Below are 14,324 nucleotides of genomic sequence, written 5' to 3'. Positions count from 1 at the left end.
TTGTGCAGCAAAATGAAAATTAGGGGTGGGAAGGTGCTTCCCAGCTGCTACATGTGGTACAATCCCTTTCCTAGGAGACCCACTACAATACTGTTGCCGTTCCTGGAGGACAGGAAAGAGCTCACTGAGGGCTGCTGTATACTGACTGCTAGAAACCTTTGAATGTACACCTAGCACACAACCTTAACCAGTTTACACCCATTCCTTATAATTCTGCCTTCTAGCTTGACCACATATTCTTCATCCTTCATGCTATCTCCTCTGGATACACACAGACAACATTCAATCTCTCCTAGCCTTTGTCATGACAGGCAAAATGTTCCAAGTTTTTCTCATCTCCATTCATGTGATAGACTCTCCCTTTCCAGATGAATCCCAAAGTCCTTCTTGGCCATTTAAAATGTTCTGTATTAATGGTGACCTAGGCTTCTGTAGTCTTTTACATCATCTCCAGCCCATCATCCTCTTTCCTACACTATTTCCTCATTATTTACCAGATCTTTCACTGTTCTTCTGAGATGAGCTGTCCTTTCTTTCTACCCCTCTCCCCATTTCTGATCAAGTTTGAGGTAAATTCACCTGAAAGTCATAGGAGTTCCTAAGGAACAGTCTCCTGAGCACAGTTCAGTGACGCTGATGCTAGCATTATAAAGGCTGTGTTTTCCTGGATAGCATGACTGTTCGTAGTTCTTGCAAATAAAAGGAATTAGAGAAAAAGAGGACTTGAGAGGTGTGTGAGTAATACAGCATCATCCGTGGGGACACGTGCTGGGATAACACACAAAAACAAGCTGAGAACACAGGGTACTTTCACCTGCAAGTTAACTCTCACCACACTTGGGGAAGGTAAGGGAAGGCAGGTGTTACTGCTACAGCTAGGGAAACTGAGGCATAGCGATGCAATTTGCACAGATCATTCAGCTGGTTTGATGGAGAGCCCAAGCTAAGGCTATTTATGCTTTGTTGTGGGTTGCAGCTGTCTGAATTATGCAATAAAGCGTAATTTAATTGCGTAATAGGAAGACAAGACTATGAACTCCATTGATTACCTGGTAAAAGGACCCAGAGCAATTGGGTGTTCCAGTGCATTTGGACCTGTCCGTGATGTCCCCAGCTTAGCTTTTCCTCACCTCACTGCTCTTGCCCTCATAAATAGTCAGTGTCCCAGTGAAGCCTCTTCCCCTTCTTGCAGCCAAATATGACCTAGCATTGGCTCTAGCTCTTCTGTGGGTTGCCCTTGAGTCTGCTCCAGGACCACCTGACCAAGGTTGAACACCAAAAGCACCCTGCTACCCAAGGACACTGTCACAGCAAAGTGATCTCCATTTGCACAGAGCTTGCATCCATTCCACCCGCTGACTTTCCCACCTCCAAAGAAGGCTGCAGCTCAGCAAGGGGAACAAACATACCATAGAAGGGAAGCGATGTCTGCCAAACGCTGCAGAAATGGGACACAGATGGTGTCTTAAATGAGAACGGAAGTTTATTTGGGGGCTCGGTGCGTGACGTAGCATTGCAGATCTTGCAACAGATGACAGACACTAGGATTGCAGTGCGGGTGATGAGATAATTTTGAAGCAGTCTTTGTCCACAGAGCTATTAGCTTGTCTGAAAAAAAAAGAAAAAAGAGAAGTTGAACTCAATAAACAGTTCTGTAAGGATAGGAATGTATAAACCTGCTTTTATTTATATGTAGGTCTGGTTCTTCTGATACCTTAATCTTAACCACAGCTGTTTGTTGGCTGGTTGGTCAGCCCGGATGGTTGTGCTGATTGGCCAGGCAGCCACTGCTAAAGGAAATATGTGAGGATGACATTAGCCTTGCTTTTCCCTGCTCTAGAAATAAACTTTTCTCTTTGTCCTCTACACACAGAATGGTTGGAAGGGACCTCTGGAGGTCTTCTGGTCCAACCCCCTTCTCTAGCAGGGCCGCCTAGAGCCGGTTGCCCAGGACCATGTCCAGGCGGCTTTTGAATATTTCTAAGAATGGAGACTCCACAACCTCTCAGGGCAACCAGTCCCAGGTGTCTCACCCTCTTCTCTTCGGAGAGATGTTCCAGTGCCTTCATCATCTTCCTGGCCCTTTTCAGGACTCTCTTCAGTAGCTCCATATCTCTCTTGTACAGCAGAGCCCAGCACCGGCCACAAAATACTACAGGAAAACACTGCTGAAGCCCGGGTTTGAACCAGGGACCTTTAGATCTTCAGTCTAACGCTCTCCCAGCTGAGCTACTTCAGCCCTGCTGTAGCACTAATTTTCACAAAACCTGATGGAATGTAATTATCATTCAGCCTTTTCAGACAAGCTTGTTTGACATTAGCTTGTGAGTCAAAGAAGTTGTTTCAGGGACCAGGATACAAACAGACTGGGCTAAAAAGCAATGGTCCAATCACACCAACGCAGGCTCCTTGCCATTGTAGATCACCTCTGTATACACGCATGACTTTAATAATAACATGACTTTGGAGGATGTAGAGAAGCAGCTCAGGGAAACAAAACAAGTGTTCCTGAAGGGCTGAGAGAGGAGTACAGTTACCCTGAGATTAGAGAAGGGCTCTGTCGCTCACAAATCATTGCAAGGAAAATAAGGAGATAGAGGAGGTCTCTATACATACAAAGCTACTGCTGAGGAAGCTGAATGTGAAGTCACAAGGGTGATGGAGGATGAAGAGAGCCAGATTGATTGTAGGGAGGGCTCAAGAGATGGAAAGAGTAAAAGGGACAATCAAACATAGACTGCTCTCTCTGTGCTTCTGGTGTTGAAGAGGCCATCTTGTCTCATTCCTCAAGCCCTCTTTCTTTTTAGTACCATTTAGGGTGTCAGACTTGAATGCCAGTTGTGTTGGCTAATGCTATTTTCTTCCACAGGGTTAGACTCATCTGGGATGCCACCGCTGTTCCTTGGTCCACGGCACATGCTGCTAATTGCGGAGTAGAGATCAGAACTGCGTGGGGCACAGAGGTGTTTGCACCTCTGTCAATAAACCAAATAACAGCAGCATAGAGAATGTGCTGGTTACGTTTCCAAACTGGTTTGACATATCCAAAATACCAAAACAAGGACTGTAGTATCTCAGCCCCTTCTCTGTAGGGAGAGGTTTGGGTGTGCTGGTAAGAAATAAGAAAGTGGGGCTCCTTTGCTGTAACTAAAGACCAAGGTGTGTATCATAAAACACAGCTAAAATCTGGAGTTAAACAGCAACTTTGATCCAAGGACCAGCCAAGAGCATTAGCATAAACCAGACATTTCTAATATCTTTTCACAGAGCCCACTGAAGGATCTGGAGTTATTCGTGGAGCTTGGCTACTTCTTTCACATCAATCTGTCTCTCTCCAGCTAGGGAATGGGAGCCAGGCATATTTATGCAGTGATATGGGAGATGTTTACCCAGCCCACCAACTTATTCTGCAAATAGAGGACTTTCGCTCCCAGGACAGACAATCTACCATCTTTCACCAGCTCCAGATTCACATTTCCCCAAAATACATATGTGAAATGCACAGTAAGTTTTCCATGTCTGCTAAAAAACTGGTAGTGAAAGGTGTCAAAAATACATTTAATCTGGGTTTCAATGTTCAGATCAACAGCAGCAGATATTTCCTCACAGAAATTTATTAGATAACAGTTCCTGATATCTAGAGCTCCCAAACTAGGCTATGGAATGTCTCGCAATATCTAGACGTCAGGATTGTACCCTAAGTTGGTTTCCTTTCTGCAAAACCTCTTCCATCCCTGGATCCCAATGGTGATCCTACCCATGACCACTGAGGAGCTGTTCACACATGCATGGCTGAGGGTCTCAGCAACATTGTGCTTATGAGATGGGGACCTTTTTGGACAGCTGAGCACAGCTACAGAGTTTCTGCTTCTTGTCCATTTACACTTATAAATTGTTTACTATATGTGACCTAGAATCATGCCGGATCCAGCCCTTGAAAGCTCTATGGTGCCGAGAACAGGTGCACGTTAGAAATCCAGGGCATCGCTAAAGACAATGGCCACCAGACAACCCAACCTAAAAAACAATTCCTCTTTCACATTTTGTGTCTGGTAGAGACACAGATATGAGAGGAATCTAGAATATTGGTAAGGGATTTGGAGCCACAGAAGCATGATTAGGTCTCAGCCCTGAAGTGGAAATGAGAAATCCTTATTATCTATCCTGTTGGCTGTCTCACTAACCTCCACCTGGACCTCAGGATCTGTAATATTATGGAAGAAGGTAGTTGGGGATTGGCTCTGGTATGTCTTTCCAATTGTTCATGAAAGAGGATGAGGAAGAAATCTTTTAGATAACAGGAATCTGCCCCTCTGCAAAATCATCCACAGACCAAGGCTGTATGTTCAGAGCAGGTCTGGTTATATTTATCTACAGAAGACGCTTACAAGAGCAATTTCTTGAGCTCAGTGACTAAGGATCCTACAGAAACAGCTTGGATCAGCCTGCAGGAACAGAAAACTCTTTCTGGTATATTTTTCCTCATTTGTATGCTGAAGGAAGTGAGAAAAAGGATTTCATAGCCAGATGATTTATTAGATGATTATTGTGGGGTCCATCATAAGTGTTTACTTGTATGTAAAGCTTTGCTTTGAAGAGTTACTAATGTCTGGAGTGTGGACCTGCTCCAGGTTTATTTTTTCTTTAAAGACACTGTCTATTTTGAAACATTGGTGCCTCTGATTCTGTTGAAAGAGCACTGTTTAGCTCTTCCCTTAAGAGCTGTGAGCTATTTAGCATTACCAACACTGTTGATGGTTACCAAATTCCAGGAAGGCCAGATAGGGACATCAGTATAACAGGTAACAAAGACCGTAAGAGAAGACCTGCTGAGCCTGGCAGGACTTTCTTCTGCAACCCCCAGCAGTCTGGAAAAAGCTTCCTGGGGTGGGATTCATCTCACCTGACTTCTCAAAGGCCAACAAGGCAAATCTCTAAACCTGACTTAATCATTAGGCAGAGCCCAATTTGGTGCCGAGTTCCCAAATTGAACCTCCCTTCAAAACCCAGCCAAACGGAACCAAACTAAACCAAACCAAACCAAACCAAACCAAAACAATAACTGTGAACATCAGCTCTGGAGGGCTCTGTATGATACCTCGGACTTTATCGGCATGCGAGTCTGGCAAACTGAGCATCCTCTTTCTAGCAGCAATGCATACATGCATGAAGAACAGTATTGTTGTGAGTTACAACTCAGGTCTCTGCAGCCACGCCAGAAATGACATTACCTAGTGACAATGAGAAAAGGTATTTCCACTACTGAGTTCAGCTGAAGCATTCGCTGAAGCATTCGCTTTCCCTAGAAGTTACCCTTGTGCATGCACTGTCTGCTACACTGTGTGGGATGAGGGTCACTGGGTGTGTGGTGGTGTCACCATGAGTTGTCCTGGAGCATACTGCATAGCTCAGGGACCAGGGACCAGCTCAGCAGCTTCTGTACAGTTTTAATGAAGCCATAACACTCTTTTGCCCAGAGTAGCCAGGTTATGGAGTCACTCCATGGGGTTTTCCAGAATCTGTTTTATGCCCATTGCTAAGATAGGCTGAGTCCTATCAAAAGTTCTCCAAATTTAATTAGAACTGACAGCCCATGTCACTTCTGGGTCTGCAGAAGTCCCATTCATCTTTCAACTCGTACGGAGCTTTTGGAGTGGAGGGGGTTATGCATTGGGATTTAGGTCTATCTGGCATGAAGGAGCCAGAGCAGAGGAAAGCCTTCTCAAGGCCAGTGGTGCCACCTAATGGGAAAATTCCCAGGGAATCAATTTCTCGGAAGTTAAGTCCTTAATTGGAGTGTTGCTAGGTGACGTAGAGATGGAAATCAGTAGCTCTGATGCAAGTCTCTCTTTTCTCCAGCTTTACGACCATTCTTCCGTCAGCCTATTCCCTTTTCCCCAGCATCTGAGCCACACACATGAGACCGCCCCAGAAAATTCATTCTGCTTCCTGCTTAAATCCACTCTCAGCAATCCCTGAAGCTACTGAAGCATTTTTGACCTTCTTGGTGCTCAGAGTCTGTCTGGAGAGGAAATTATCCCAGATTTTTGGATTATGAAGAGCCAAGCACAAAACGAGAGGGAATGAGGGTCTGCCAGGGAGGGATCTGGACTCTGTGGGTTTTCTCCTTAGTTATGCATTTTGCAAATGAGACGTGAGACAGGCTCTCTGCATTGCAACCTCCACGCACTATTGCAGCTCAGCAGCGTCTGGAATCAGATTGCAGCTCTGCAAAAGAAGCGATAATGTCTCAAAGCAGTGCCTGACAAAAGTTCCCACATGGCAACCCCCTGCAGCTATTTAGCATCACAAATAATCATGAGAGTGGGCAGGAATGAGCTGCGAAGCCTGTCCTGGTCTCAAGGGATTATTTTATTCCCTGACTGTGTCGTCTTCCCAGCACCTACACCTATTTCCTCATGACAATCTCACTCACCACATCTCCCCTGCTGCCTTTAGTTTGCAGGAGTGTGTTACAGTGCTTAGAGCAGGGTCGTGGTCTTTCTTAGATCTCATCTCAGCTCTACCATCCATGAATCATAGGTTTTAAGCTGTCTCAGTCAGGCTTTCTTTACTTCAGTTTCTCTGAGATTGAAAAGGTATTTCCAAGATTCTTTCCCATTTCTTCCTGGGATGAAGATGTTTTCAAGGGCTGGCGGTTCTTGCAGGTATCCAAAAACACCGAAGAAAATTACATTATGTGATGTTGAAGCATTGATTCTGCTGTTCTTGGGGAGAGGGCACACGTGAAGATATTGGGGGGGGTCTAGTCCCACTTTCAGTGCCTCACTGTGCTGGAACACCACTATTGCAGGCAAGATGGCAGCTCAAAACCCTGTGCAATTTCATGGCTGAAGAAGGGATTAACAGTTAGGGCAAAGGGGAGAAACCTGCAATTAAGCAGGCTCGAATCATTAATTCTAGCAAGGAGCTAAGCTCCGCTGGTAATGATGACTCTGCAGCTGCAGCTGGTGCTGCTCAAAGCCTTGAACGCTGCCTGGCAGAGGTGGCCGGGCACCAGTAATTGTCCTCAGAGCTCAGGCAATTTCCAGCAACTTTTCTTTTCATATCCCTTGCCTTGAACCCAAGAATTCCAGCACCCAGAAAGGGTTTCATTAGTAGGAATGTTGACATTGGGAAGTCTGTGGGTCCAAGGCGTGATGCTCAGGGCTTTGGAGAAGCATGCCAAGGAGTTGGGCAATAAAGGGCTGAGCCCCAGCGTGCCATGGAGCAGTGATCATAAGGTGTGTGAGAGTCATGGGGAGGTAGGTCCAGCTCTAACTTTAGCTTGCTGGGCTCTTTCTTTTTTTAAAAAAAGTCACTGTGTAGTGACTCCAGTAGCATTCAAACCCCTAAAACCAACATCACCTGAGGGATATTGACCTCAGGCATGGGAGTGAGGATGCAGGATGGGTATCTGAGGAGAACTAGAGAGGAAAAATTCAAGGCTCTTAGTTGTCACATGTGTAGCCTGCAGTCAGGATTTAGCTCAATGAGTACTTTCCTCTGTCTCCTTCCTCTACCCTGGGAGCTAGATGATGCTGGGGAAGGTGAACTGAGCACCTTCTATCTATACCCTGTCCACAGACCTTACCAGCTAGCTTGGGAGGAGAGGGTGGATGAACGGTGCTGTGGATGGGACTCCACAAGCCAAGACAAGCGCAGCCTGGACAGCTGGATTTTTTTTATCAGATGTGGAGATCATTACCTGGGGTTTGAAGCAGGGGAAACATGTGCTTTTTTATCTGCCCCAAAAGTTGGCCTTTAACCCTGTCTTTCCAAAAAATCACACCACAACAAATAGCAAGCATATCTGAAGTTAAGTTCCTCCAAGCACCTCTGCTAGAGGACAGGAGTCTGTGGCAGGGGAGACCATTCATAGGCCAGTATCGCCTTTGCATTAGTGCCCAGATGCTGCTCCCCTGCACCTGGGCTGCTGTTTCAGGCAGGATGATACTAGTGGGTGTCACCCGCTTCTGCTGCAATCACAACAGTAATCACTCGCAGCAGGGCAATTGCAGAGTCTTATTTCTCTTCATCTCTCGCCCTCAACCTGAAGCTGTTCAGCCCACTCCCCATCCCTGGGGAGATCTTGCTAGCACTCCTGTGGCTTGCTTGGACTTGCATGTTTTGAGGTCCTTTGGCTCACAGCCTACCCCTGATTTCACCCTTTCCATTCTGCACGATCCAGAGATCGTGCAAGCCAAACAGGTGCCTATTTACTGTCTCAGAGCTGCATTGCTTAACTCCTCTGCCCTTCCTGAACTGAATCTGCATGTAGAGAAGGGCTTGTTTCAAACTCACAGCTTTAGTGTAACAACTCTCTCACCCTTTCTGGAGGCAGGCTTTTTGGGGGGGAACTCCTGCCCCTTTAACAGAAACCTGTGATGTTCCAGATGATTAAACTAAGCAAATATGTTTTATGGAGCTAGTTTGGTATTTGTTGTGTTTTTCCCAGAGGTGCTGAGCAGCAGCTCAGTTAAACTAGTAAAAGAAAAAAAATAAAATCCATTGTTTCCCCTGTGCCTCAGTTCCCCCATCAGTAAAATGACTCTCTCTCTGCTCTAGCAGTTGAGAGGTCTCAAGCATTTGAGGGTGCAAAGTGCTCAGATCTGAGAAGCATTGTCAGCCCTCAGTCTGAATGATAAGTGGCCCTTTAGTTATTCTCCATCCTCCAAAGCACCTCAAACAGATAGGTAACCTTAATGCTGGTAGGCACTGAAGTCCTGAAACATCAAAGCCTCTTCCTAAACAACCCTTCCCAGCTCCCTTTACCTCTAGCCTAAGTGCAGTCTGCCTTGACTTCCACTCACAGGAAAAAATTTGGGCAAAAGAAGACTAAAAATAAAAGAACTGCTGGCCAGACATTTGAAACAGCTACGCTGGGATGGTCAGTAAGACCAGCTTGTCTAATGGCTTATATAATGGTGCAGAGCCCACTCAGACCCATAAGGAAACACCGTTGGGTGAGCAACCAACCCCACAACAAAGCAAGAGAGAACAGACATCAGGAAAACCCAGGCCAGGAGCAACCTCTCCCCAAATGACAGACGCCCCACGGGTTTCTCTGGTGGAGCAAGAGCTGGGAAGCTGGCATAAAAAACAGACTGGAAAACTTTTCAATTCTCTTGGTCTATTATGTCATATATTGTACCATGATGTGCAATTGTTTAACTAGACTGAAATCTCTCTAAACTACATAAATTGCCTTCAATAATCCCCTTCTTTCCAAATGCTGACATCTTTTTATTCCAAACCACAGCAATCTTGCTATCTTCCATATAATTGTATAACATATGTGGCTCATTGCTGCCTCTTAAATAAATAAAAGAGTTATGTTCCACAGTATGCACCTAGTCGCACGTAATTTTCTCCATCTTCAATTGTTATAAATAGAAAGGCAGCTGGAAATGATTGGAGGGTATATCTGTGCTTAAATGTAAAGGGTTTGGGGCAAAAAAAAAAAAAGAACAATTCCCAAATGGATATGTTATTGTTTAACAACTTAACTTTTAATCACAGTCCCCAAAACTGGAAAGAACAAGGTGTATGTTGTTTGGTTGTTACTGCTCGGTAAAACAGCTCCAGCTTCATGAGCAGCCCTTGTGCAGGGGCTGTTTCAGAGGGCACACAGAGATGGTCCTCATCCAAAGCACTGACAAAAGCTACATGCTGCATGTAGAGTGAGGGTGGATCTGGGAATTTAGGCAATGGACACCAGCGAGTTGTGACACGCTCTGGCTATACTTGGCTTCCCTCAGCCCAGAAGGAAAGGCAGAGCCACCACAAAGTTTACCTAAGTTTATTCCAGTGTCCTGCAAAGAGCAAGGACCAGAGCAAGAATGTGGGGACAGGGAAAGGGGCTGGAGCATCTTTAGCTCCCTCCACAGCAACCTCCTGCAGTTGAAGGCCATCAGTTTACTCATCTGCTTCATCCTTTGCAAGAATCCCTCCTCCCCTTAGTGTCCGGCTTTTTTAACGGTGGGATTCAAAGCTTTACTCTGTCCTAAGTCTGGATGCATGATTCAGCTTCATTCTTTATCCATACAAAACAGGCAATCTCTATGTTAGGGAATAAAAACTGGATGTGTAAAATGAAAGGGACTATGTTATGTGTCAATGAAACGTGTGATCTGGAGGATAGGAGGTTCTGCATCCTCATGGGTATCACAAGTCTGACCCAGCCCTGAAGGTTGGACACATGTACTACCATCTCTCAGCATTGGAGAGTGCTTTTTCTAACCTTGGGGGACTTCTCCAGGTACCCACCCCTGTCACAGATGAGGTGTTTACTGCATCTTTTCATGGTTCCTCCTCCAAAATTCCGCTATTCTACATGGCTCAGCTTCAGCTGCTAATTTTGTAGCTCCTGCAAGTGCACAATAAGCTTTCTTGGACAGACAGACATTTCCTGCCAAGAATTGAGACTGTATGTACCAGCTGGAGGTATTTCATAGAATAAGTTGGAAAGGGGGAAACATGAGCTTCAAATCTGTTTGGAAGTCAGGTAGCTAACACCAGGCTGTTGGGAAGTCTTCACTTAGGATCCAGGCCTGGAAATCTCTCCTGGAGGAAGGTGGCTAAGACAGCTCAGTCTCACAAAACTTCGCTGCTTGAGACATATATGAAGTAAATTGGCTGTTGCACTTGGCAGTCAGAGTGGAGATGAAGGTTCAAGTCCCCAGTCTGTCTGAGAAGACCAGAACTTTCAGAACTAAGACTCACGCTCTGCTCATCAGGCTGTAGGTATCCTGGAGAACTTCAGCTTGGCCAACTGAAGCTGGTTCACTGCTATTAAACACTCATTCATCATGTCAAACTTTAAAAACCAGCTCTCTCTGTAGAGCTTTATCTTTATGTCAGAAATGGCCAAACAATAGTTTTGGGTCCAAGATAATTTCATGGGCTTTCCAAGTGCAGCTCCCATGGTGGGACTCTTACTTCATGGACAGCTACGGGCTAATACAAGGATTTCCTGGCAATTCAAATAAGCCACATCACCATTTAGTCCACAGCTTCAACAGGAAGGATCCCAGTCCAGTGCAGAATGTCCTCTACCCTTGCCTAGGTGATTCCGTCAAATGGTTTCTGACATGTGAGTTAGCTTTTTGGGCAAGGTTTTGCACCTTGAAAGTTGTGATAGTGGCCTTGGGCTGCTGTGTGTCAGAGCCTTTCTCTTGTAACTGTGTGCAATGAGAGGCCCAGGCTGGAGGGTATTCCCAGAGAATGTGGACAGGATCAAGCCCTGCAGACAGCATAAGCCTGGCAGAGCAAAGACCCTTAGTGAATCCATCTCCCCATCGTCATTTTGACATGCGCAACATGGGAATAATTGACCTTCTCTTTTACTAGAGTGTTAGAAGGGCATTGCTTTAAAGCTAGGGAGATGCACAAACAGTAAACAAGATAATGGCACTAATAACCCAGCCCCAAGCCATGCAATTGATTCACCACGGCTAATGCATCCAGTGTGAAATGGACCTGAGTGACAACTGAGTTTGATGGGAAGATTGACAGGTTTGAGGGGGAGAAGCATTGACCCAAAGGGACTCATGGTAGCTTATCTCGGTCCTTTGTGGCAGGACTGACATTGGCTGTGGTGTCCGGGATCAAACATCCATCCAAGATCTGGAGACAAACAAGCTTTGTTCTTCCCCTTCCCCCTATAGGTCTCAAGTTGACATGTTATTACCCTTCAGTGTAAGTAATAAAGCCTCTGGACAGGCTGGATGATAGGATGTAAAATATGAATATTCTGTGCATAGCCCATCCCTGCCCGAAATAAGTTTTTCCTTCCCCCTCTCCCCTTCTCCATTTTCCAGTTTCTCCTGTAGACACCAAACTTTCAACCTTCATCAGGAAAAAAAAAGTAAAAATCTTCTAGCCACAAAATGACTGCACTCTGGCTTTCAAAGCCGTCGTTCCCCAGGTGGGAAAAGACAGTGAGAAAAACCTGTAAACAGAAAATAGCAGAGCGACTCCCACTCACTGAAGCTGCTGCCTCTCCCTCCGAAGGCAGCACACAGATGAGTCACGGCAAAAATCATCTCTCTCCCCGCGGGCCGGGGCTCTGCCTTGCCCACCCACCTTCCCCCGCCGAGGAGGTGGGTGGTGCGGCCCCCCAGGCACTGCTTGTGAGTCAGGAGACCCTGAGGAGTCAGAAATCTCCCCCAAGAGTGAGGTAAAGCCACCTGCCAGCTTCTGCTCATCTGACATTCAAAGGGTATTTCATCCCAGCAGGGTACAGCAGTTTGAGGGGGGGGAAACATGGGGGAGAAGCCCCCATCGGTCTCCCTGTGGCTCTGGGAAGTCTGTGATTTGAATCCTTTTGGGGATACTGAATATCTGAGCCACCTGAGGTTTGCAGGAGGGTGGCCAGACCTCCTGACACATCGACAGCTTTTCCCCATACAGAAATTATTTCAGGATCAGTGCTCGACCCAAGAGCGGAATGAGGGGGAGATGTCAGGGTTTTAGTTACAGACCATTATCACTGAGAACCATTAAGCAAACAGGCATAACTAAATCTGTGAATAATCTTTGTCCTTCACCATTGCCCCATGGCTTATTATATGCCTACTTTAATACCTATGGCCCTGACTGAGAGCTCTCCCCATTGAAATGCCCTATCGCTGGTGGCAAAGGGTGTTTTTGTATCTCATGGGAATTCAGACCCTCACTCCTTCCGTAAAAAAAAGGGAAAATGCTTCATCTGAGGGTTCCCCCATCCAGGAAGAGGACTGTAAATACAAGGCTATGAAGCAAAGGGCTTCTTTGTTACTTATTATATATGAAACTGAGGGGGGAAAAACATGTTTGTCCCTCAGTCTGAATTTGCAAATTATTTCAGGACCAAACCCTATATTTCTGTTAGCAAAGTATTTTACCCTATATTAAAGGGTGAACTTCATTTATAACCCCGGCAAAGGTCCTCCTGATGGCTAAAAGGACAGAGGGAAGAATGACCACCTCCTAAACTCACACTAGCTGCAAACCTGTGTGTTTATTAGGTTTTAAAGTTATTCCAGACATGTTACTACTGATCATTGAGCAACAGCCAGAGGGGAAAGAAACAAAAAGAAAGAAAAAAAAAAGTTGTTGTTTAAAAGTTTTGAAAACAAGCAACTGTATGTTTGCTGAGTCTTCCCTCATCTGCTCCTCTCCACAGCAGTAATGCATCTGCTGCTGTATTTCACGCTGTTCTCACAGTCTTAAGTAACAGGTCCTGTCTCATTTCAAATATACAGCCTGGTTGGTTTTAGCCAGCCTTTTTTTTTTTTTTTTTTAACATCTCTCCAGGATGTAGAAAGCCCTTAATTTTCCCACCAACCTAATGCAAGATAAAGTGAGTGGCAGGGGCTGGCTGCTGTGTCCATTAGGACACTAAGAGCTGGAAGATTTGTCAGATCATGTGGACAACAACAGCCAGCACCTCCCCAGATGGTGAAGCCTAGGAGTGAAACCTCCAAACCCTGAACAGCTCTGTTTGGGATTTCAGGGCACATCCTCATCAGGCTGGTGTTTCTGCAGCTCTGGGTATGACCCACCACATCTAGGGAGGATGCTGTGGACTCTGTGGAGCATTCACCATTCCTTCTGGGTGGTGTGGGCAGCACGAGTCCACTCTCCCCCTTCACTTGCCTTCCCACAACACAAAAATAACAATCTCGTGCTGACTCAGCCTGTGAGAAAGGGACTGGGGTTTCATCTGAGAGCTTTTTCCTCCCTAAGATGGAAGGATACAGGCTGTTAGCTAATGACACATAGGGATTAAAAAACCAACCCTTCTGTTGCTTCAGTGGCTGAGTTTGAAAAATGCCAGTCAAGTGTTGTATGTAGAGAGGGATGTAGATACACACGCTTAGAGGCAGATATATATTTCTAAAATAAAAATTACTCTTTTCATGGAAGAGCACAAATATCTGTAAAGCTGTGGACAGATTTGCAGATAGATGATATTTTCCCAGTAGCAGGGGGAGTCTCTTTTGTTGGCAGAATGCTGTCATGCAGGACATGCCAGCATGTCTCCGCATTGCACTCACACTGACAACGTGAAAACTAATTGGAATAATACCCACACACAGCTGCTGGGCTTCCCCCAGGAGAAGAGGCAGCCCGCACAGTGTAGGTGGGTGCATGCGATGTAGGTCATGGCACACAGCTTTGCTTTGCGAGGGCAACCTTCCTGGTGGGTGACTGACAAGTGTTTCCCTCTGCATCTTCAGCAAGTCTAGCAGACACTGTTAACTCTGGGGTTGTCTAATTATACCCAGTGTGCTAGGACAAGAAACAAAAGAGATGAGTCTCTAAAACTCAGAGCTGGG

At 45.7% G+C, this 14,324-nt stretch overlaps 1 non-coding gene across 1 annotated transcript; it reads right to left on the bottom strand.

Annotated features, from left to right (window-relative positions):
- Window positions 1-2,166: 2,166 nt before the first annotated feature.
- On the bottom strand, window positions 2,167-2,239 carry TRNAF-GAA (transfer RNA phenylalanine (anticodon GAA)). The gene has a single exon. It is a non-coding gene; the product is annotated as a tRNA-Phe (tRNA).
- Window positions 2,240-14,324: the final 12,085 nt, after the last annotated feature.

This window comes from Gavia stellata, chromosome 3, assembly GCF_030936135.1.
Source record: "Gavia stellata isolate bGavSte3 chromosome 3, bGavSte3.hap2, whole genome shotgun sequence".
Lineage (NCBI taxonomy): Eukaryota > Metazoa > Chordata > Aves > Gaviiformes > Gaviidae > Gavia > Gavia stellata.
Note: the sequence above shows the minus strand (reverse complement) of the source record. Positions and strands in the feature narration are given on the sequence as shown.